This window comes from Eretmochelys imbricata, chromosome 9 (genome assembly GCF_965152235.1).
Source record: "Eretmochelys imbricata isolate rEreImb1 chromosome 9, rEreImb1.hap1, whole genome shotgun sequence".
Lineage (NCBI taxonomy): Eukaryota > Metazoa > Chordata > Testudines > Cheloniidae > Eretmochelys > Eretmochelys imbricata.
In genome coordinates, this window is record NC_135580.1 from 42,417,938 (window position 1) to 42,441,050 (window position 23,113).

The 23,113-nt window shown below is 40.8% G+C and overlaps 1 long non-coding RNA gene across 1 annotated transcript; it reads left to right on the plus strand.

The window, feature by feature from the left end:
• Positions 1-1,061: 1,061 nt before the first annotated feature.
• On the plus strand, positions 1,062-21,720 carry LOC144270165 (uncharacterized). The gene is made up of 4 exons (XR_013347115.1): positions 1,062-1,167; positions 5,136-5,214; positions 17,901-18,059; positions 20,206-21,720. It is a non-coding gene; the product is annotated as an uncharacterized LOC144270165 (long non-coding RNA).
• The last annotated feature ends 1,393 nt before the right edge of the window (positions 21,721-23,113 follow it).

Below are 23,113 nucleotides of genomic sequence, written 5' to 3' on the forward strand. Positions count from 1 at the left end.
CAGGGATGTAACCCCATGATCTGGGTGCCCCTGAGCCTCTGATTGCAGATGCTGGGGCTGGACAGAGAGAGAGAGGATGGATCACTTGAAAATTGCCCTGTTTTGCGCAATCCCTTTGAAGCATCTGGCAGTTTGCACTGTCTAAAGACAAGATACTGGGCTAGTTAGACCATTGGTCTGACCCAATATGGCCGTTTTTATGGTCCGTTCTTATAAAAGAATGATCTTAAACGGCACTTTCAAAGCCACTCTTGAGAAAGGTGCAAAGGAATGCTGCACAAAAAACACAATAACTGCTTCGCATTAGCAAATGGTGGCCTGGTTTCTCTGATACTTTATTTGTTTGTTTGTTTCCATTTTAGGGCCTGATCTAAAGCCCACTGAAGTCAATGGGGGTCTCAGGCTTTGAACCAGGCCTTTAGTGTTTCTTTCAGCATTGAGTTAACAATTATACGACATATTTGGGGATTGCCTTGTGACAATTTAGGGTTTATTTCCACTGACCTCATCACTTCTTATTCCTAGTTGGTTCTTTGGTTTTTGTAGTCTCTATACTTAAACATTTTTTGCCTTTGATTATGTCCATTTTTCATGCCTACCACTACCAGCTAGAGGAGGCTGACTTGCCAGTCTACTAAATCAATGCAATACAAATAAAAACTGCAGGGTTTTTGATGCAGATATATATAGCTATTCTCTTTAATTATTGGAAAATCTATTTTTACATTGTTTTTTTCCATGTGCAGCATATTCATGTCACATTAAAAGAATTATTCAACATGTTATAACTCTCGATCAATAATCTACACACACTTGATCCTTTTAGGTTATATTGGTTCAATTTTAGGATAGATCTTTTCCCTTAAAATGCAGTATATTATAATACTTTATAGACTAAGATCACAAATTAAAGGAATGACATTTAAAAGTGGACAGGTGTCCTCTTAGGTGCCTGGATGAAAATTTCCATGTAAGTATTTGGATGAGATAGCTAAGGGGGGGTGGGAGAGGACGGGAGATTGAGGTTTTTGTATTAACTTTAAAATGTGTGTTCTCCACAGATTTTTACTGAATGAATTGCCTTATGGATTGGAATTGCTAAGAATCAGAATAAAAGTTGCGTGGAACACATCACAAATGTGAAGCTTGTTTCTGATTCTTTCATAGGTAAGAAACTTTCTATTATGGATGTCACCCAAGTTTTTGGATACATTGTGGTTTTGTGCATTTGTCATACATAGCCTCAGCCAAACTTCAGTATTTACTACTTCATTGGGGAACAAAGGCCTTTTCAACGAAGGCCTAGTTAGACTCAGGATTTTTGTTCTAGTCTCCTGCTTTCCGGTCCTTAGCTGTTCATTATTTTTATTAAAGTTCTATAGCAGTAGTAGTGGTAGCCAAATGGCAAGTCTTCTCTCCCTCAGTGGTCAGTATGTGCCACCGACTCCCACTGCCTCAGTGACCAAAGCCTTTTCATTATGTACATTTGTTCTGAATCGCAGCCTGTGAAAGAGCTCCAGCATGGAGATTCATCTGGACTTTCTCCTGCTGCTATTCTGACTCGCAGCCAAGGCCACATTCTGTTTTCTCTGGGTTGTCCTTTATTGTAGATGAGTGGAACCCAAACTGGGGGTGCGCCCCCCACAGGGAGTGCAGAGGAACATCCGAGGGGTGGGGGGAGGGCGTGACAGGGCCCAGGGCAGCCCCCACAGGTGGCGGAGAAGGAGCATCACCCAGTCCTGCTATGCTCCCAGCTCTGCCCCGGCTCTGCTTCCGGGCCCGGCTCTGCTCCCAGCCATGGCTCAGCTTCCAGCTGCAGTCTGGTCTCTTCTTTCCCTTAATGGAATCTGTTCATGCCCTCCTAGGAGCCAGGGTCGGCAGCTGGGAGCGGAGACATGGTCAGGAGCCGGGGCCGGAGCCTGGGCTGAGAGCAGAGCTGCAGCGGGAAGAGGGAGCACAGCTGGGGCTGGGATCCGGGGCCGGCACTGTGGCTGGGGGAAGAGTCAGGCTGGCCGGTGCTTCCTGCCCCAGTGGGGGCTGGCTTGGGCCCCACTGCACCCCTCCGAACATTTCTCCGTACCCCCAATGTTGACTACATCTCTTGCCAAGAGACCTGCATCTAACAACGTGACATTGTTCCTTTCATAAAACATCAAACATCATTAATAAGTTAGCACAGTGTACATCTGAAGTATGAGGAAAACCAAGGTAAAGCTCAGCTTGTGAATGACAGGATACTGAGTTTTGCTGCTTTACTAACCATCGCAGGGAAGGCTTCTAAGTAGAGAGCCAGAAAATACCCTCGTAATTTGTGCCCAGAAGCTTTGGTCAGGAGCAGAATGGTTGTTTTTATCTGCCAACTGCAAAGTTCTTTGAAGCAGTGAGATTTTAACCCTGCCCAGGCTGCGTATACTTAGAGTTGGAGGATCAGATCTTTTCTAGTATGTCAACCTTTCAGGACAGTGTCCAGTGGAAAGCATTCCTTAGAATCTATATACAAGAAATTCAAGAAATGGCTCAGCTGGACTCAGTGAAAAGAGAAACATTATTTTCTCAGGTTCTTGCTCAATATTGTCCAGATTGGAAATGTATTGCATATAAGTGTGTCTATGCATAGGTAGTCCATAGTGCAAGAATATTCTTCTCATGTTGTTCTGCATTGCTAAATGATAACTGCAGGAATGTAAAACCAGGCAATTTGTGTCTATGAAGATTGCTAGAGCTGAATGAACTTCCAAGTGAACAAAAACTTCCCTGAAGAAGCCATTCCAGAACATTTAACTGGTTCCAAAATACAACCAATTTTAATAAAAGCCAGTTATTCACAAATTATACGTAGCCTTTTGAAATAGTTCAAAGTAAAGTTCCTACAAGCTAATATTGTGAGTAGAAGTTCTTTGTCTCTTCAAGTGTGCAATGAAAATATGTCTAGTACCTTATAAAGGATTGTTTGGTTGATAGTGATGTTTAAAATCCAGCCTTACTTATAAATCAGCACCTCCTGGCCCCTATTAATTCTGGTTAATCTTTTCTGAATTTCCTACCATGCAGTCTTTGAATTCTATATCTTTCTGGTATCGTGAGACCAAGTGTGTGCTCCAGGTGTGGTCTTGCCAGAATAATACTGAGAGAGAGTTGGTTCTGTTTTCATACTCTGCCTCTGTGTAGGCAGCTCAAAATTGCCTTGATCTTTTTGTGCTGCCATGTCATATTGCAGACTGTGATACAGGAGGGTGAGGGAGCAGCGATAGAGGGGAAATATATAAACCCTAGCATAATTAAGGCGTGGTTCCCTGTAGACTAGGGAGGGTTGCTACAGGTTAATTGGAGCATCTGTAGTCAATTAAGGCCCTGTCAGGAACCTAATAAATCCCCCTGCTTCAGGCAGTCAGGGTAGGAGGAGGGAGAGAGGACTGGAGCTTGGAGGTGTGTTGTGAGATTTGAAAGACCAGAGAACCGAAGTAACAGAGATCCTGCCCCGGCAGGGCATGGAGACTCCCTCCCCCAGCGTTTAAGGACCGAGGGTAAGAAACCCGCAAGGGTTGAGAGGGACTGGGATTCAGAGCAAGGAGCAAACCTAGACCCCTCCCCATTTCCCTCCACCACCTTCCCAGGCCACTAGCAGGGCTCTTGGCGCTCAAGAGCAGGGGTAAGGGGTGATGTCTTACCTCCCTCTCCCCTCCCCTCTCCCCCCGCCAAGAAAAGCTCAGCACCCACCATACGTACATAGGCCATCTTGTCACAAGACTTAAGACAAAAAAATTCTAAATCCTATATTACTGGGCATTACTTTCTTTGATATTGCTCTCTCCCATTCAACATATGTTACAAATTAATATACTGGGTAAAATGATACGAATCCTTCTAAGTTGAATCTTTTTGTATTTATTTATTATTATTTTTTGGCCACATTTTAAACCTTCATGAGAACTAGGTATTATTCCTCTGTCCTAACTGATGTTGCCAATGTCTCCAAATGTAATCTTACCTACGAATTTTACTAATGTCAGTTTACTCCCCTTTCTGGATCATTAGAGAACATTTTAAATATGACAGGACAAAGTACTGCATCCTTGCTGTATCCCACTTGATGCATTCCTCCATTCAATAGTTTGGTGTTTATCTTTACCCTTTGTTTTTGTTCCTTCAGTCTCTTTTCATTCCATGTAACTGTTCTCTAATCCCAAATTTGAATGAACTTTGTGTATAACCTCTCATGAGAGAGTATATCAAATGCTTTATTAAAATCTGCATTTTAATATGTGTGTTTGTATTTCCTAATTGACTTCTGAATGAATATTGATGCTTTAAAACAAATCTATTTATATAGTGTGGCTCTCTGTATTTTTCCCCAGTTCATTAACAGGGACAAGCAGTAATAATTTATACTAACATTGAAGGAATAAAGATTCAATAAACACTTGTAGTATAATTCCATGTATATGTGTTAATTTGCTCTACAGCAACGTAATGAGAAATAATAGTCTCCTCTTGAAATAAGGCTGTTATCTGAGTTTACGTGCACACACAGGAGGTGTGAACATCGGAATCAAGCTGTCTGCCTTCATTTGCCAAATTACCCAAAGGAAAGTGTTGTTGTTGGAAGTGATCTGACTAATAATTTGCAATGTAAATGTCTGATAATGAAAGGGATGATTCCACACATGACAGAATTCAGATATTCTCCTAATAATACTTTAGTGGGAGGAATCTGTGTACAGTTCTTTTTAAAAGCCACTACAAAATTTCTAAACCCAGAGAAGCTAACTGAAAGAATGTTTTAGAATCTTCCTTGTATATATGTAATAGGCTTTGCAAACTTTTTAATTGGTTCATAACATTTATCACAGGGCTATCACCATGGTTCAATGTTCTTTGATATGGCTCTGCAGCTCATCGAATGTCTATTGTCTCCAAATTATATATTTAAATAAATGTCTAAAAAGTTTAATAAGACATCATTGGTATGATTTCGGTTACATGTTTGTCTTCCATTTACTGAGTGCTGTAACGACAAACCTGTGCACTACATTTGTCAGTCCATAGTATTAAAACACATATTATTAGCCTCTGAGTATGGGTAAGTGGAAATAAAGAAATATACTATTTCAACAATTTTTGTTTGCCTGATCTAGATCACATTGTGTACAAAGACCAATCTCAGCTGATGTGGGCAAGAAGATGGTCTAGATATCTCAAAATATTCAGCTTCAGGTATGAATCAATAACCAATAAAGAAAATGACTGTATCTCTCAGACTAAATGTACTGCAGATTCTACAGGGAAGATAGATCTACGATATGCCAAGTAAATAAATATTTTAAATATCATGAAAATATGTACTATCAGTTTGATGCATGTATAGCATGTAACTTTTGATAGTGGAATGGGAGGTGAAGTTTAGCTAGACTCCAGAATCTGAACTTTCTTCTGAAATAGCCTATGTAACTATTCTAAGGGATCAAATCTATTTCGAATTTTGTATATTTTAATTAAAAACAGAGATGAAAAGTGTGACTTTAATAAAAGGAGAAATGGGCTGCTATTATGGGGATTTAATGAGCTCCCCTGCCATTTCCTTTTTCTTTGTCATCTTCTCCTCTTCCTTGTGAGAAAAGTGATGTGTTAGATGGATAATAGTCAATAGGGCTGAAATTCTGGTACCCACCACGACTCTCCCCAAAGCCCAGGTAAACAGGCTTTGCACAGGGAGGACAAATATTGGGACTGAGAAAGATGGAATCCTCCTTTCTCCCACCCAGAGGCTGGACTTGAAGCACTTGCCTAGCCAGCCTGTGTCCATTACTATATCCTGTGGTCTAGTAGCAGACATAGCTTTCTACACACGCACTGTGCAGGATTTGTGGTCAGTGGGTCTGCAGAGTTAATGGATCCACTGACCCCTACCACTTACCCAATTGCCCTACAATAATTTACCCTCTACATGTCTATAGGGTGAGCCACCACGGAGCTTGGCTCCATGGTATGCAGGGGGCTTGCAGATTCTGGATATTTTGAGCAGTTTTGATATATCCATGACCATATGTAGAACCCAACTGCTTATTTTTTCTTTTGGGATCACTCACACAGGGCTTTCCATGGCCCCACACTAGATGTGGGGAGTTTTACCTTAGAAGAAAATTTTGGAGGCAATTAAAAATATGGATAACTTATTTACTACCTTATGTGTCATCTATGCATTCATTCTCCCCCCTTCCGCACCTCGTCCATCTTCTTGGAGACACCTGCATTGGTATATACCATATTATCTTGCTGAAGGCCCTATCATGAATGAGCTATGATTTGTTTATGCTTTTTGGTTTGTAGATTTCACATAACAAACATATTATTCTTATCCCTATTTCAGCGAGATCACTCAGCACAAGGATTTTATCCCTGTGCATCACTGAGACGAGCACAAATGAACAAAGAAGAAAAACTAGAGCCTTGTCTGACCACTCTTGAAGAAAGAGAGTAGGCAATGGATGTGGTTTAATTAGGCTGCAAGTTTATTCTCTTAAAATATCTGGAAGAACCTGGCAATGAATTTAACAGTGCAGGGCATCATAATTCCTTAATCATTTCTACATAATCTGCAACCTGGTCCCAGCCATCCCAATGCTGGTGCTCCGCTGCCCTTCCTTTGTCTGAGCTAAAAGGGGGCTCTAAAAGGAGGCAGTCAGCTTTCCACTGTACCAGATGTAGGGCCCTCAACCTCCCTCAGCTCCCATAAAAGATGCTTTCATTCAAATCCTCTTTTGATCCATTTTCTCTGATAACTGTATCCCTTCCGTAAGGAGTACCTGTACTGGACATCTGCCATGGGTTTTAAATACTAAGTTACAATGTTAGAACCTAACTCCTGAGTCCCAGATGTTCTGTGGGGAAAGTGAACCTTCCTATCCACACTGGCCTCCACCAATCTGACTGTAAGGGGAAAATATCCTTACTGGACCCTCAGGAATAAAGGGTGACTAGGGTAATGCCCACAGTGGGTCATGAGGAAAACTGGTCCTTTTGAAAATTTCATGAGTGCTGACAGAGTTCCCTCCCCATTCTGAACTCTAGGGTACAGATGTGGGGACCTGCATGAAAGACCCCCTAAGCTTATTTCTGCCAGCATAGGGTAAAACTTCCCCAAGGCACAAACTCTTTGCCCTTGGAGGGTACGATGCCATCACCAAGTGATTTAACAAAGAATCAGGGAAAGGACTGCTTGGAGTTCCTATTCCCCCAAAATATCCCCCCAAGCCCTTACACCCCCTTTCCTGGGGAGGCTTCAGAATAATATCCTAACCAATTGGTTACAAAGCAATCACAGTCCCAAACCCCTGGGTCTTAGGACAATAGAGAAATCAGTCAGGCTCTTAAAAGAAGCAGAACTTTTTTAGAAAGAAAAATGGTAAAAGAAAGGGAAGCTAATCTCACAGGGCAATCAGATTTAAAACACAGAGGATTTCCCTCTGGGCAAAAACTTAAAAGTTACAAAAAGAAAACCTGGAATACACCTTCCTCTCAGCACAGAGAAAATCACAAGCCGAAACAAAAGTAAACTAATGCATTTCCTTGCTAGTACTTAATAATTCTAATGGAGTTGGATTGCTTGCTTTCTTGATCTCTCTCCGGCAAGAACACAGAACAGACAGATAAAACCCTTTCTCCGCCCCCCCACTAGATTTGAAAGTATCTTGTCCCCTTATTGGTCCTTTTGGTCAGGTGCCAGCCAGGTTACCTGAGCTTCTTAACCCTCTACAGGTAAAAGGATATTGTGCCTCTGGCCAGGAGGGATTTTATAGTACTGTATACAGGAAGGTTGTTACCCTTCCCTTTATATTTGACAGGTGCAAGCCCAGTCAAGGTAAGAGAGGGTTTTTTGGGGCTGGATGGGGTATTAATACCCCCCCCTTCCACTCTTCTGGTCAGCAAGACAGTGCTCCTCTCCCCCAACTTCTTCCAGCTGCTTCCTGCTCTTTCTTAGGTTCATATATCGCAAGGCCAGAAGAGGGACTATTGTGATCATCTAGTCCGACCGCCTGTACAATATAGGCAGTAGAACTTACCCACGATAATTCCTAAAGCAGATCTTTTCAAAAAATATCCGATCTTTATCTAAAAATGGTCAGTGATGGAGAATCCATCACTACCCCTGGTAAATTGTTCTAATAGTTAATTACTCTCTCTCTTAAAAATGTACACCTTATTTCCAATCTGAATTTGTCTAGCTTCAATGGCCAGCCATTTGACTGTTACATGTTTCTCTGCTAGATTGAATAGCCCGTTATTAAACGTTTGTTCCCCGTGTAAGTACTTATAAACTGTAATGAAGTTAACTCCCTAACCTTCTCTTTGTTAAGCTAAATAGATTGAGCTCCCTGAGTTTGTCACTATAAGGCATGTTTTCTAATCATTTAGTCTTTGTGGTGGTGTTCTCTGAATCCTTTCCAATTTATCAATATCCTTCTTGAATTGTGGACACCAGAACTAGACATAGTATTCCAGCGGTTGTTGCACCAGTGCCAAGTACAGAGGTAAAATAACCTCTCTCCTATTCGAGGTTCGCCTGCTAATGCATCCAAAGGTCACATTAGCCCTTTTGGCCACAGAATCGTACTGGGAGCTCATGCTCAGCTGATTATCTACCACACCTCCAAATCTTTTTCAGAGATCTTGCTTCCCAGAATAGAGTCCCCCATCCTGTAAGTATGGCCTATGTTCTTTCTTCCTAGATGTATACGTTTACATTTAGCCCTATTAAAATGCATATTGTTTGTTTGCACTCAGCGTACCAAGCGTTCCAGATCGCTTTTATAGGTGACCTGTCCCTTTCATGATTTATCACTTCCCCAGTTATTGAGTCATCTGCAACCTTTAGCCATAATTTTTTTTATGGTTTCTTCCAGATCATTAATAAAAATGTTAGGGTCAAGAACTGATCCTTGCAGGACCCCACTGGAAACAAATCTGATCGATGAGGAGTCCTTGTTTACAGTTACAGTTTGTGGCCTATCAGTTAGCCAGCTTTTAATCCAGTTAATGTGCAATGTTAATTTTATATCTTTCTAGGTTTTTTTTAATCAAAGTGTAATGCAGTACCAAGTCAAATGCTTTACAGAAGTCTAAATATATTACATCAACAAAATTCCCTTTATCGCACAAACTTGTACTCCCATCAAAAAAAGATATCGTTAGTTTGACAGGATCTGGTTTCCATCAACCCATGTTGATTGGCATTAATCAATTATCAAGTCCTGTATCAGCTGTTCTATTATCTTGCCCGGATTGATGTCAGAATGACAGGCCTATAACCCAGGTCAGCCCATTTTCCCTTTTTAAATATTGGCACATTAGCATTCCTCCAGTCACGAGCCTTCTATCAATTCTTGTTTTCTCAATAACTCAGTGAAAGACTTCACTAAGATAATAATGTCTGGATTTACATGTTAAACTTCTTTCCTGTTGTTCTGCTTGCTTGGCTTTTGGTCTGCAAGAAAGCTGATTATGATAGACATGTTCCTATCAGTAGATACCTGCATAAAGTTTGCTTTTGGACACAGAGTGCATAGCCTAATGATGAGTGCACAAATTAGACTTTCACTTTAGATAAGTACATAACCTGGTATGGTGCCAGAAATCCATCCCACATTAACAATGCAAATATGCTAGCGATATGCTAAAATTGCTCACCCAGCCCATTTCTCAATAGACCTCTGTGTTTACTCTGAATATGTCCCTAGTAGAAATGTTGCAGGGTCATTACAGGATGAATGCTCAGGAAATGCAATCAGTTGCAATCTTGCCTTATTTAGTTCATCATAGAGTGATTCAGTAATAGCAGTTTCATAAAGAACTACAGCAGTGTTCCTTTCTGTAAGGAACTTACAGATTTTCTGAGACCTAACATTTCACTGTATTTCTAGTTCCTCGATGTTGTTTTTGGCTGTAGTATATGGTTTCACGTGGTGCTATTCTTAACATATATTTCTTGCGGCTGATCTTTAAATTTGGCTTCTTCCTTTCCTAGCAAATCCTAATCCTAAAATGTACAATGTATTAATAACTCTCTCATTTAGTTAAGGTGAAAGACGAGTAAGCTGACAAGTTTGGGATCCAAAGGTCTCATATTTGTTTGCCATTTCCCCACATCCTATTTTTAGTAGCTGTCTAGCTATGTATTTCTACTGTGCCTATCACCTAGATATTTTTAACCTGCTGAAGTATGTGAGCAAAGACTAGAGACAGTTACTCTCTAGTCAGGCACTCAGACACTATGAGGATGGGTACAACTGAGAACCTAGTTTGGGAGAGAAAGCATAGCTGATTATTTGTCTCCGCTCCTTCCATTAGTTTGCATCTTTTTGAATGCTTTAGGGGAAGGGATCTTTGGGTGAAGAAAGTTCTCTGGCCACGTTGAGGCTATTTTAATGGGGGATGGTCTGTGTAAAGAGGTGCGCTTTGCATTGTGATGTAAGGTCTTTAGTCAGTGTGGTTCAATTCAGTAGGACTACTTGTTTCCTTAAAATTAGGCATGTGTTTAAGTACCTTGCTTAATTAAGGTCCAACATAGTGGTTCTCAAACTGTGGGTCGCAAAGTGGGTTGCAACCCTGTTTTAATGGGGTGGCCAGGGCTGGCATTAGACTTGCTGAGGCCTGGGGCTGAAGCCAAATCCAGAACCTAAGTCCAACTACCCAGGGCCAAAGCCCAAGGGCTTCAGCTGTGACTGATGGGGCTCAGGTTACAGGCCCCCCACCCGGGGCCGAAGCTCTTCGGCTTGGGTTTTGGTCCCCCCACCTAGGGCAGCAGGGCTCGGGCAGACTCAGGCTTTGGTCCTCACTCCTGGGGTTATGTAGTAATTTTTGTCAGAAGGGGATCACGGTGCAATGAAGTATCAGAACCCCTGGTCTAAGGGAATCGAGGCATGGGCTCATCCTCATTTCTGGTGGTAGGGAGTGTCACAGTTCAGGACAACTGCAACTGTTTTCCCCGCAAGGTTCCCAGCTCCTCAGCTGTCATCTCTCTTGGGCAGAGACCCATGTCTCTTTCCCTTCTGCACAGATCCCTGCCTGTACTGTGATATTCTCAGCAAGTCAGACTGCCTAAACAGGCCAGGTCTTCACTTTGCTTTCTCTTCAGAAGGCTACAAACAATGTAGTTGCCAATGGTTATGAGTTACCACACGGCTTGTTAAAAGCAAGCACATTTATTCTTAAGGTGAAAGCATTACAGCAAAAACGTTGAAACAATAAAGAACCTACAACTTACCAGAGATCACAAAGGCTCTGGTGGGAGTCAGTCCTTCAAACCCCATATAGGGGTTTTTTCTGTTGTTACCCATTCATACAGTCTTAGCTGAGAACAAGCACACACAGACATTAATAGATCAGTCTTTTCTTTATGCAGTTTGAGCCTTTGATCTTGACCTCATGTGACAGGTCATCAGCAGACAAAGGCCCACTCCTCAGAGCATAGCTTTAAAAGGCTGGGTTTTTGCATAACCTGGGGTGGAGAATTTGCATTCACCACCTCCTAGATTTTTCCCGGGAAATCCACTTTACATGTATTGTCCCAAAAGATCTTTTATACCACATTGTACAGTATAGTCCTTTGATCCAGTACCACACTAACACAAAACCTTTACATTTAATACAATAGACTCCAAAGATACTTAAACTTAATTCAATAAGGTTTTTCAAGAATATTGCAGGAAATTGCCATATCTATCGCAAAGAGTTCCACCAGAGAATTTTGCCCTGTAGCTGTAGCATCAGCTGTAAGATTGGTGGATTTGATGATCTAATAGTTAATTTATACCTCTAACTTCCATAATATTATCAAAACTTCCTTCTTTCTGTTGGCTGCGTCAATTCCAGACAGATGAAAGCACATCCTCACCCCAAACCTACCACATCTGCAAAAGCTCAGCAGAAGCCACCTAATTATCAAGTCACATCAGTAGCTTTTGTGAAAACCACTAATGCTTGTATGTAAAAATCTGGGCGCACATGTGTTAAGCATATTAATAGTCCATAGCATTTTTATTAGGATATGCAATAGGAATCATGTACACGTTTTTTGTGTATTTTTATTTTTACTTACTCAGTATGTTCCTATTAATCACTTGAGCTTCCTTCCCATTTACCTACCTTCTTTTTTGCATTTTCCATGTGCTTTCTCTGTCCTGGGAACTAAAATTGAGTGATAATCAACAGATGCTGACCTGAGAGTTAAAAAGAAACAGTAGCCTGAAGTATCAATAAACTATAACAATACAGATTAGAGAATCTGAAGATAATATAAATTCAGACAACAGTAGGGAAGAACAGAAAGATAAAAACAAACTTAAAAATAAAACCAAATGTTATTTCTAAGCCCATTACTTCCTCAGTTTTCGTTTGTCTTATGTAATATGGTTATTTTCTCTGATAAAATCTAGTGTGAGGACTGATTCTGGAAGGTACCAAACAACTTTAGAGAGGTGCTGGGAGCCCTTGATTCTCATTGTAGGCCCTCTCATGAAAATGCTAAACTCTTTAAAGACCAGAAATAGTCAGGACTGTGGGTTTGCATCTCATCTGCAAGACATCACTTCTAGCATCACAATGCTTCTTTATAGTGTGCTTGGACATTGGGACAGTCCTGATTTAGAAGGGGAATGACACTTTCTAAATTGCCATTACCATGTCCTGCAACAACTTTGGCTTTCCTTGGAGGCCTCCAATAAATATTGACAGCCCTGACTCTACCATGTAAAATCTAACAAGATCAATCCTAAATGAACAAAACAATTTTTGAAATTCAAGGTAGAAATCAATGTCTTGCTGTGGAGAAACAGGTCACCTTTCTTTAAAAATAAGTGGTCAGTCTTCAGAGACCTATTCCAAGACAGTGGCTTTAATAAACATCTTTTAAAATGTTTTTTTAAAAAAACCATTAGAATAAATATTAAAATGTTTTTCTGTGGACCTCAATTGAAGGCCAGTGAAATGTAAATAGGTCAGTCAAGAGATCCATAAAACTATACAAGGGTAAGTTACATGCAAACTTAACAGAAATATGCTGGGGATATTTCTGGTTCCACAGATTCTGATTGAAAAATTGAAAGTAAGAGTTTCCTGTGCTCATCCAAAGTAGCAGAGAAAATGGCATGTTTTGGTGACTGTTCTTTCTGCTATGAGCATTATTTACCAAACAGCAATAGGTGCAGATGATTATAAGGACTGGTTTTAGTGAAGTATTTTAGTTTGATTTTCAGCCAGATGAGAACATCTGAATAAATCAAATCTGTTTTGTCTACTCATAATGCCTTGGGGGTAGCTCCTTCCAGTTCCTGACCAGCCAAAGAAGAGTCTGCCCTTAGAAAAATCTATTCCAGGAGTTACATTGAGCCCAGTGAATGATGGGACAAGAGTTTGGGAATGTATTCAGTGTCATATGCATGCTCAATTAGTGTAGATGTGATCAATACAGCTCTGTCTTGCAACTCACAATTGAGCATCAGTGCCTTGAATTAAGGTGCTCCCTAGGAGCTAGGACACACTGCTATTTATATGTTGGTTGATTACATAACTGCTTACATAATTTGTGTCTATAATGGAAATATAGTGGACACTTGCACTCTTAATATTCTCCTGTAATGAGTACTTGAAATTATGGTCCATCTGAATCTCTATCTGATGATATTGTCTTCCATGTACAAAGATAAATGTGTGTCTGTTCCAGCAGTGGCATTAGAAAGTCGGCATTTTTCATTTTCCAAAAGAACTGACAATGTATTTAGGATGGTGTCTGACATTTCAGAGTTTTAAAGGCTTTCTCGTGTGTGGCCTTTGGACTGACAAATGTTTGATTATTTTTTTTTTTAAATGTACAGTAAGTATAATTCAGTTGGTCTGTTAGCAGCTGTAGTGACAGAAAAAAAGGAATATAATTCAACTAATAATTGCACCCCTGACCAAGACAGAATACAATTTGAATGAGTATTTGCCACAATGATGCTGTTCAGCTGGAGTGTCTGATATATTAGAGATGGAAAAGACCTGTTAAAGCCATGTAATCTATCCTCCTACTAATACGGGGCTATTATTTTCTAGTGCTGCATTTAAATTAGTTTTAAAGAGTAAGCACCAGCATTTTCTTCCTGGCTTTTACCAGCCTCTCTTTTTTTTTTTTTTTTACCTGTAAAATTGTCGGCATAGTTATTTAGACATCCAGCTAACATAAATGCAGGTGTAAATATCTAATTGCTCCTGCAGGTCAGGTAGCCAGGCATCCATGGGACAATGATTGTGCCCAAATAATTACACGCACGACACACACAATTATGGTACAAATTAGGTCTGCAACCCAGTGCCCCCATATTTGCCATCATAAAAAGGGAGACCAGCTTTTGCAAATCTGGCACTATCACAAGATACTGATACCTAGAACCCCCAAATACATTTTTCTGTATGCTACTGCTGCTTGTGTTTGTTTGTTTTACATTAAAGGCAATTGGGAAGAATCCTGCCCTGGCCAGAGGTAAACTAAACACATTAACAGCTCTTTGTCGTCTCTAATTTCTGTAATTCTGATTATTAATAGTTTGGCCAAATGGAAATGTTGCTTCATTTTTTCCTCATATATTTCTCTCTACTACCAAACAAACAGACTTTTATGTAGCTCTGGCATTCCAGAATAATCTCTCTCTCACTCAGAGTTTGACTCCAACAACACAAGGTTTTGAGGAAACAGTAAATTGGGTAAGTGACTGCATCAGCTACTTAGCTGCATATTAAATATGCTGGTGTTGCAGAAATTTGAAATCTCTTTTTATACTGACCACAGATCCAGTCTTTATAAATAAAGGATCTTGTCAGCGCAAAATATTTAATCAAATTCATCAAGGCAATAATTGCTCTATGTGTTTATTTACTTTTTTAGTAAAGTTTGTAGTACTTCAATCTGGTCATTTGAATCTCTATTTTCTAATTTGAACACATTTTCTATTGATGTATCTGCTATATGAATAGCAAAACGATACTTTCATATCTATATTTTTATGAAAAATTTCTATCAAGAGAGAGACCTGGGGAGTGTGATGGGTTGGGTCACAGAAACCTCCTTGGGACTGTCACCTGATATGCTGAGACTACCTCTGAGCCTGTTTTCCCTGCCAGCTTGGGACTCCAGAACCCTGCCTTGTTGAGCCAGACACGCTAGCCTGCTACCAACACAGATTCAGGTCTGAACCACTTCCCCAAAAACTTCAGGCTTTAACTGAAAACCACTTAGCAGGTATTCCTGTCTCCAGCACCCAGATACCCAGTTCCCAGTGGGATCCAAACCCCATATAAATCCGTTTTACTCTGTATAAAGCTTATACAGGGCGAACTCATAAATTGTCCGCCCTCTATAACACTGGTAGAGAGAGATGCACAGCTGTTTGCTCCCCCAGGTATTAGTCACTAATATTAAGATTTTATTAAATATAAAAAGTAGGATTTAAGTGGTTCCAAGTAATAACAGACAGAACAAAGTAAGTCACCAAGCAAAATAAAACAAAAACACATAAGTGTAAGCCTAATACATTAAGAAACCGAATACAGATAAAATCTCACCCTCAGAGATGTTCCACTAAGCTTCTTTCACAGACTAGACTCCTTTCTAGTCTGGGCTCAGTCCTTTCCCCTGTTAAAGTCCTTGTTCCAACTCAGGTGGTAACTAGGATAGTCTTATGGCTGCAGCCCCTTTGTTCTGTTCCACCCCCTTTTATAGCTTTGGCACAAGGCAGGAATCTTTTTTCTCTCTGGGTCCCCACCCCTCCTTCTAAATGGAAAAGCACCAGGTTTAAAATGGATTTCAGTACCAGGTGACATGTCTTGTGAGATCCCAAGCCTCCATTCTTCCTGGCCTGACGCACAGGAAGGCTTGCAAGTAAACAGAGCCATCTACAGTTAATTGTCCTGGTTAATCGGAGCCATCAAGATTCCAAACCACCATTAATGGCCCACACTTTGCATAATTACAATAGGATCTCAGAGTTATATTTCATATTTCTAGTTTCAGATACAAGAATGATACATTCACACAAATAGGATGAACACACTCAGTAGATTATAAGCTTTGTAATGATACCTTACAAGAGACCTTTTGCATGAAGCATATTCCAGTTACATTATATTCACACTTATTAGCATATTTTCATAAATCATATGAAGTGCAACGTCACAGACAGCTCTTATGAGATTATTTTAAAAATTAAGTTGATAGGTAATGAAAAAACACTCTATTATGCCCACAAAATAACTTATTCTTATTAGTCTTTAGACAGAAATTTGTGGAAGAAACAGGGAATGAGGCCTATCTATGGATATCTTGAATGACAACTCTGAGGAAGCTTTATAAAATATAAGTAACACAGTGAAGTCTAGCACATTTCTAAGGGAAAAACTTGTTCTTCGGGCACTGTGTCATTCATAAGGCTGTGATACCAGAAAGCATTGTTGTGCAGGGGATTTGTAGGTGTGTGGAGCCAAATTTCTTCCCATACAGGGCAAAGCTGTGCAAATGTCATAAGATTTCATTCTCTGAGTTTTCCTGTCTCCTGTACTTTTCCAGTGTAGAGGACAATCTAGTCTTATGTCTGCAAACCATAGGAAGCACTTAAAAAAATTAGGGGTAGTTGGTCACTTTCTTCATGTGTCCCAAAAGTGGCTTCAGTGTGTTCAGGGCTGTGCTTCCATCTTGGAGAGCTCAGTAGAATCAAAATATTTCAGATCTGGAATTATTGTTATTGTTATTGTTCTGAGAGTTGGACTGGATAAAGTGAGGCCGACTAGTAAGGGTGTGGCTGATCAGAATGCTAGATCATCATTCCTTCTGACCAGCAGGCTAAGCCCCAGATCTTGTGGCTAACTAACCCAAAATCTAGGTGGTTAAAATTAAGAAATACCTGGTTCTGATTTCTCATATTAGAAATAGAAGAGGAGAAATAGACTGTCCCCTTGCATTAAAGTCTCTTCTCAATTTGCCTGCCAGTGAAACAAACAAACAAAAATGTTCTTACCTGAATCTGATTTATTTATTTTACTGTTTGGCATGGACAGGAATTAGCTGTCCACTAGAGACTGCATGGTATTTGGTAAGCATTCCTTGTAATTGCATGTTGCTTTGATTTGTTTTTAGGATCATAAAGGTGAGATGGACCACTCAGTGTGGTGGCTACTTCCTGATGAACTGTGGCTATGCACCTTCTCAGATTTCCCATTAAGAGCTTTCTCAGGTTACCCGAGTCTGTTACTGTTTCCACCAGTTTGCAAGGGATGAGTCCTTTTGTAAGAATGTTAAAATACCTAACTAGTAATAGTAAAGCAGAAAGAAAGAAGTTACCTCCATGATAACTAACAATTTCAGAATAAATGAAATCCCTAGTGTAATATCAAAAATATTCTAGGATCCACATCCTGCTCCCATTGAAGGCAATAGCAGCAGAAACAGGTTCCTAATTTCTGTGTCTAACTACAGAGAAGAGTAAATCATTAAAAATGCTTTTAAAGGTGTCCAAATAAAATAAAAATGAATCATTACCAATCAGTTTGGAAGGTGTCTGTTTCCTACACAGTTGAATTGAAAGAATTGGCTTCAACTTTTGAAAATGTTATGTCCTGTCTGATGCTTGTCATGCTACCTTGCAAACAGTATAAATATACAAATGTAAAGAAAACTGTGAAGACACTGGACATTAGGAAGCTTCAGAGTTATAAGTGAAGATCTATAATGGAAGGGAAAATGGATGATTTGATAATAATTAAATCAAATGCTAACTTAAACAAATGATTTAGAATTGATTTAAATTGCTTTCTAATGGCGCTGTGGTATCTCAATCCTACTTTACCTTCAGTTACATAGAATCCTTTCTTTGCAGTATCATCAAAATGGCATCACTTCCTGAAAGAGAACAGACTCATTCACATACTGAAATTAGAGATGGATACTGACCCAAAATCCTGAATTGGAACAACCCAAACAAGTTCAGATCCAGATCTAAACTTTGTGGCCCAGGCCCATCCCTAAACAGATACAGGTATGAGTGTTCCTAAGAACTGGGGTGCATATTTCTTTTTAAAACACAAAAGCAAGTAAATGTCATAGTTAAGGTTGCAAACCATTTCCTTGCTAACACAGCATTTTCAAAGGCCATAACTTACTAAAATATTTACCTTTGGGGCATACATTTTCGATATTTGATCTTTGTACAGAGGTGAATATTTTGGAAAGTTTGAGCAAAAAGACATTTTGACCTTTTAGTTATGAAAAGGAGAAAATACATTTCCTGTTCATTATTGTGACTTGTATATGTTTGGAATAACTCCAAACAACTGAATGCACCCGATGAAGTGAGCTGTAGCTCACGAAAGCTCATGCTCAGATAAATGGGTTAGTCTCTAAGGTGCCACAAGTCCTCCTTTTCTCAAAACAACTGAATCTTGAAACATGGAATTTGGCATGTGACTAGTACTTAACGTGCAGTATCTGTTCTGGTACATTTTAAGAAAAATAGTACTGCGGTGACAAACCAGTGAACATTTGAAAATCCTCTCTCATACAAATACAGCAGAAATACCATTAAGTTTTAAGGTATAATGTTAATTCCTGGAAGTGCGTCACATTCTTGTAACACAATTTGAAGGTAAGATCCAGGTCTTTCCATTGACTTCAAGAAGAGCTGGATCAGGCCCTATCGGCACGATGGGATGCTTAGTCCAATAAACTGCTCCAAATTAGCCAGGATCTTACAAGTTGGCAGGGAGGATGGAGAGGAAAAGAAGCAGCTTTGGTTTTCTGGACTGACATATTCGACCTTCTAGGTGGATTAAGTTGTGGAGGGTTTGTGCTGAAGGAGCCTGGTAGGGGTAATATATATATTTTTGCCAGGGCTTTCCCTTTCTCTCTCTGCTACTCAGCACTGGTAAAGAACAGGTGCAGATGGGCTTCAGCTGTGTGCTATACTATTGTAAATAGAAACGAGTCTCCACTGGCCCATGTTTCTGGAGATGTGCTAATTCTGGAGCAACTTTCTTCTCTTTATTGATGGAAGCCAAGACAAAATTTAGCCCATAATGTATATTTGGAGAGGAGAAGGGAAAAGACCCCTTTTCCATGCTGTTACTTGAAATTTGTGGTGAAAGTGTAATTATGATTTCATCTGTGATGTGTAATTGTAGCCCCACCTGTGTGTTTGCACCAGTTATCCCTTTTATTTTAGTACAGTAGAACCCCGCTTATCCGAGCCTCCGTTATTCGGCTCTCTGTAGTAACCGAACCACCAGTGCACAAACAGGAACAGTGTTTCTCATCCTTTTTGTTGCAATTGCCCAGGACCCCAAGCCACAGGGAGCCGTGAAGCGAAGTTACAAGCTACAGCCCGAGCCCTGCTGCCTGGGAGGGTCAGCTAGTTTCAAAGCAACTCCGCAACTTAAAATAACCTCTCTGCCCATTCTGCTGATTATCTGAATTTTTGATTATCCAATCTGGCCCCGGTCCCAGTTGCATGAGATAAACCGAGTTCCCCTGTGCTTGCATTATTTACTGCATGCCTTATGGAAAAACCTGATGTGTTCATCATTATCCTCACCATGCTCAGCACCGCCAGTGGTCATCATCATGGTGTCTCCCCCACCAAGGCATGCGGGCCAGGATACAGCTTTTATAATGTGTTACACTGACACTAGCTGGGGCTCATCCATATTTATGAAGTTTTAACTTCTTTTCCTTATTTGAACCTCCACACCTCACTCCTTTTTGGGTGCCCCATTTTTCATAGGCTAACTTGTTATTTCTCTTCTACTCATTAACGATTATGTCACCTTATCACCACAGTAACAGATAAGGAAGTCTCTGACAGTTCACCCCAGCTAGTCATGTTGTGGTGTCTACTGATCTCTCATAGACATTATTATCCAAACTTAGCTGATATTTTCAAAACATCAGCATATCATGGACATAGACACCAGCTCAGCAGGTTTAATTATTAACTTACTTATGTTAATTTATCTTTGCAATAAACCTGATTTATCCGAAATGCTAATTTGGCTATGGTAAATATTTTACAAGCCTGAGCCCTGTAGGCCCTGTGTTAAAACATTAATTCTTATATTTTACCTCTATACCCTAACTACACTTGATACCTTTTATCCTTGGCTACAGCACTTAGCTTTTTGATTTTTCAGGGCACAGTTACAACAGCTGTAACGCTTGACCCACAAGGACAGCCAGCAAAGGACAATCTCCAGAATCCATCATCATCATCATTGTCCAGACGAATCAAGGACTGCAATTAAGGAAGCAGTGGGGCACAGCAGGGGATGGCATGGCCCTGAAGGAAGATGCAGGATGGGCTCAGTGTTGGGGCACAATGGGTGATGGCCCGGCCCTTGAAAGTAGAGGCGGGCTGGGCTAGCATGGGATGGCCTAGTCCTGAAGGAAGAGGTGGGGTGGGTGGCTATGCTGGGACAGCAGGGGATGGCCTGGTTCCGTGCAGGAAGAGATGTGGTGGCCAGGGTCAGCTCCGCCCTCACACCTCTGCACAGGGCTATCCTGGCCCCAGGCCCAGGCATGGAGCCCCTGCCTCATCCCCCGAAGGGATGGATGGAGTTCCCTGCCCCAGGTCATGCTTCTCCAGCTCTCTGACCCCCTTCTGTCAATTAGAGGGTGGGGCTCAGAGGGAGCTAATGAGCCTAGCTGCTCAGGGGTGCTCTTCTCATAAGTGGAGAGGGAGCAGTTTCGCTCCTTTCCACTCTTCCTGTGCCTGGGAAGGAGCAGAAGAGGGTCAAGAGCCCCTTGAAGCCAACCCAACAGCCTCCACTTCAGTGTTTTCTGCAGGTGGGGGGTATGACTCAATAAGGTGGGAAGTGTTGAGGCAGGGGGAGTACAGGGCTCACATTTAGGTTGGGGAGAATGGGGTTGTGACGGTGCACCCCATAAGGCTTTATGGAAATATGCTTATGAATGTATATGTGACATAACTGGAATATGTTTGATGCTACATATGCCATGTAACACATCTATGTAAAGGTTATGATCTACTGAATATATTCATCCTATTTGTATGCATGTGTCATTGTTGTATTCAAAGTTATGAATATTGGCTGTATAGTTGCTTGCTTTTAAATAACCTTAGTAAGGCATTTGATCAGCTTCTTTAGAATGGAATTTGCAAGTTAAGTGCCCAATCAAGAAGCAATTAATGCACAATGGATATTGGAAAGCTCCAATCCACATAAGAAGTCTACATGAGGACATTCAAGGCAGCATGTGGACAATGGCTGCTGCCTATAAAAACTGAGTCATGCATGAACATGTGACTTGCCCATGTGACTCCAAAACTCCATCTTGGAGCTGGACTTTGCATAGGAGAGAGGAGGGGTTCTCCACCCACAAGAGAAAATCTATTTAAACCCCTGGGAGACCCCTCCATTTTGTCATCAGCTGGCTCAAGAGAGAGCCTCTTCACCCCCATGTATACCTGAAAGAAACTGGAACAAAGGACAATAATTACATGGGGTGTGAGTGATTGCTGGACCCAGACGAGAAGGAGACTAGTCTCTAAAAGGAAGCTTATTGAAACATCTGAGGGTGAGATTTTATCTGTATTCAGTTTTCTTACTGTACTAGACTTAAACTTGTGTGTTTCATTTTATTTTGCTTGGTAATTCGCTTTGTTCTGTTACTACTTGGAACCACTTAAATCCTAATTTCTGTGTTTAATAAAATCACTTTTTACTTATTAATTAACCCAGAGTATGTATTAATACCGGGGGGCAGGGTGGGCACACAGCTGTGCATATCTCTCTATCAGTGTTATAGAGGGTGAAGAATTTGAGTTTACCCTGTATAAGCTTCCGCTGTGGGCCAGGGAAGACCTAGTCAGATAGTAACAGATCAGATACAGCTAACATCAGCAGACAGAGCAGTCCACAACAGTAATTGGCAGGCCAGAACAGATTTGGCAGAAACACATCAGAACTGTCAACAGCAGTCGAGCTGAGAGGCCTCATCTGCACCCACTTGACCACTACCAGGTCAAACAATTTGTGAGTGTGGCTTGGGTGAGTAAGTATTGGGCTTTACCCAACAGTGTCGGGGGTGGGGTGGGAGACCCAACAAGCAGCCACGAATAATAACTGAGGCTCTGAGGACTGCCCCACTTCTCATCTGTTTTGTGATTTTCCTTAATTTCATTTTAAAATGTATTAAGATGGATTAGATGCAAAGCAATGTTTCATGTCCTGCTAATTAACTTGATTTTAAAAAACACCTTTTTTTTTTCTATCTAGACTAGGGTAGGGAAGTCATTGCAAATTGTTAAAAAGAATTGAAAGCATCCACCTCGACATCAGCTTTCATTGTAAAGTAACAAGAGCTCTCTTATATATGTATTTCCATCCTGTCACAGTGACAACTAGGTTATATTAATTTAAATACTCAAAAAGTATGTCCTTCAGTTATGTCTGTGAATTTCTTGTTTGTATCTTCCTAGCTGAGTTTTGCCCAAAGTGCCTAAAAGTAATTATTAATTGAGACTGAATATCTCATTAAACTAAGAAAGAAAAATCTACTCAGGGAGACTCACCTAACAATCTGAGGAAAACACTTGGAGGCAAGAGCCATGGCAGTATGTTTGGGGGTGCAGTCTGTGTTAAGTTTTCCCACCGGTCTGATCAAATTGAAACTGGCCTGTGACCTGTCAATCTCCGTGGAGGAAAAGGATATCAAGGGGGAAAAGAATGGGGATAAAAAGGCAACAGATAAGTGTCCACCCTTCTTTCCCCATCCCAATTAGTCTTCCATTGAGCCACTATTCTTTTAGTCTGTTCCTCCCTTCTGTCCCCCTAGCTTTTCCTCCATTGCATCATTCCGCAGACTGGCTAGAGCAGGCAGCCAGTGAGGGAGAGCAATACATGAAGAGAAAGGATGTTCTCGTATGTTAAGGCACTGCCTGGGCTCCCAGGGAAGCACAGTTCTATTCCTGGCTCTGCCACAGGCTTCCTATGTTATGCTGGGTGAAATCTGTCATCATCATGCATAGATATGTGGGTGCGTAAAGTTGCACAGGGAACCTTGATTCTGGCATTTCCT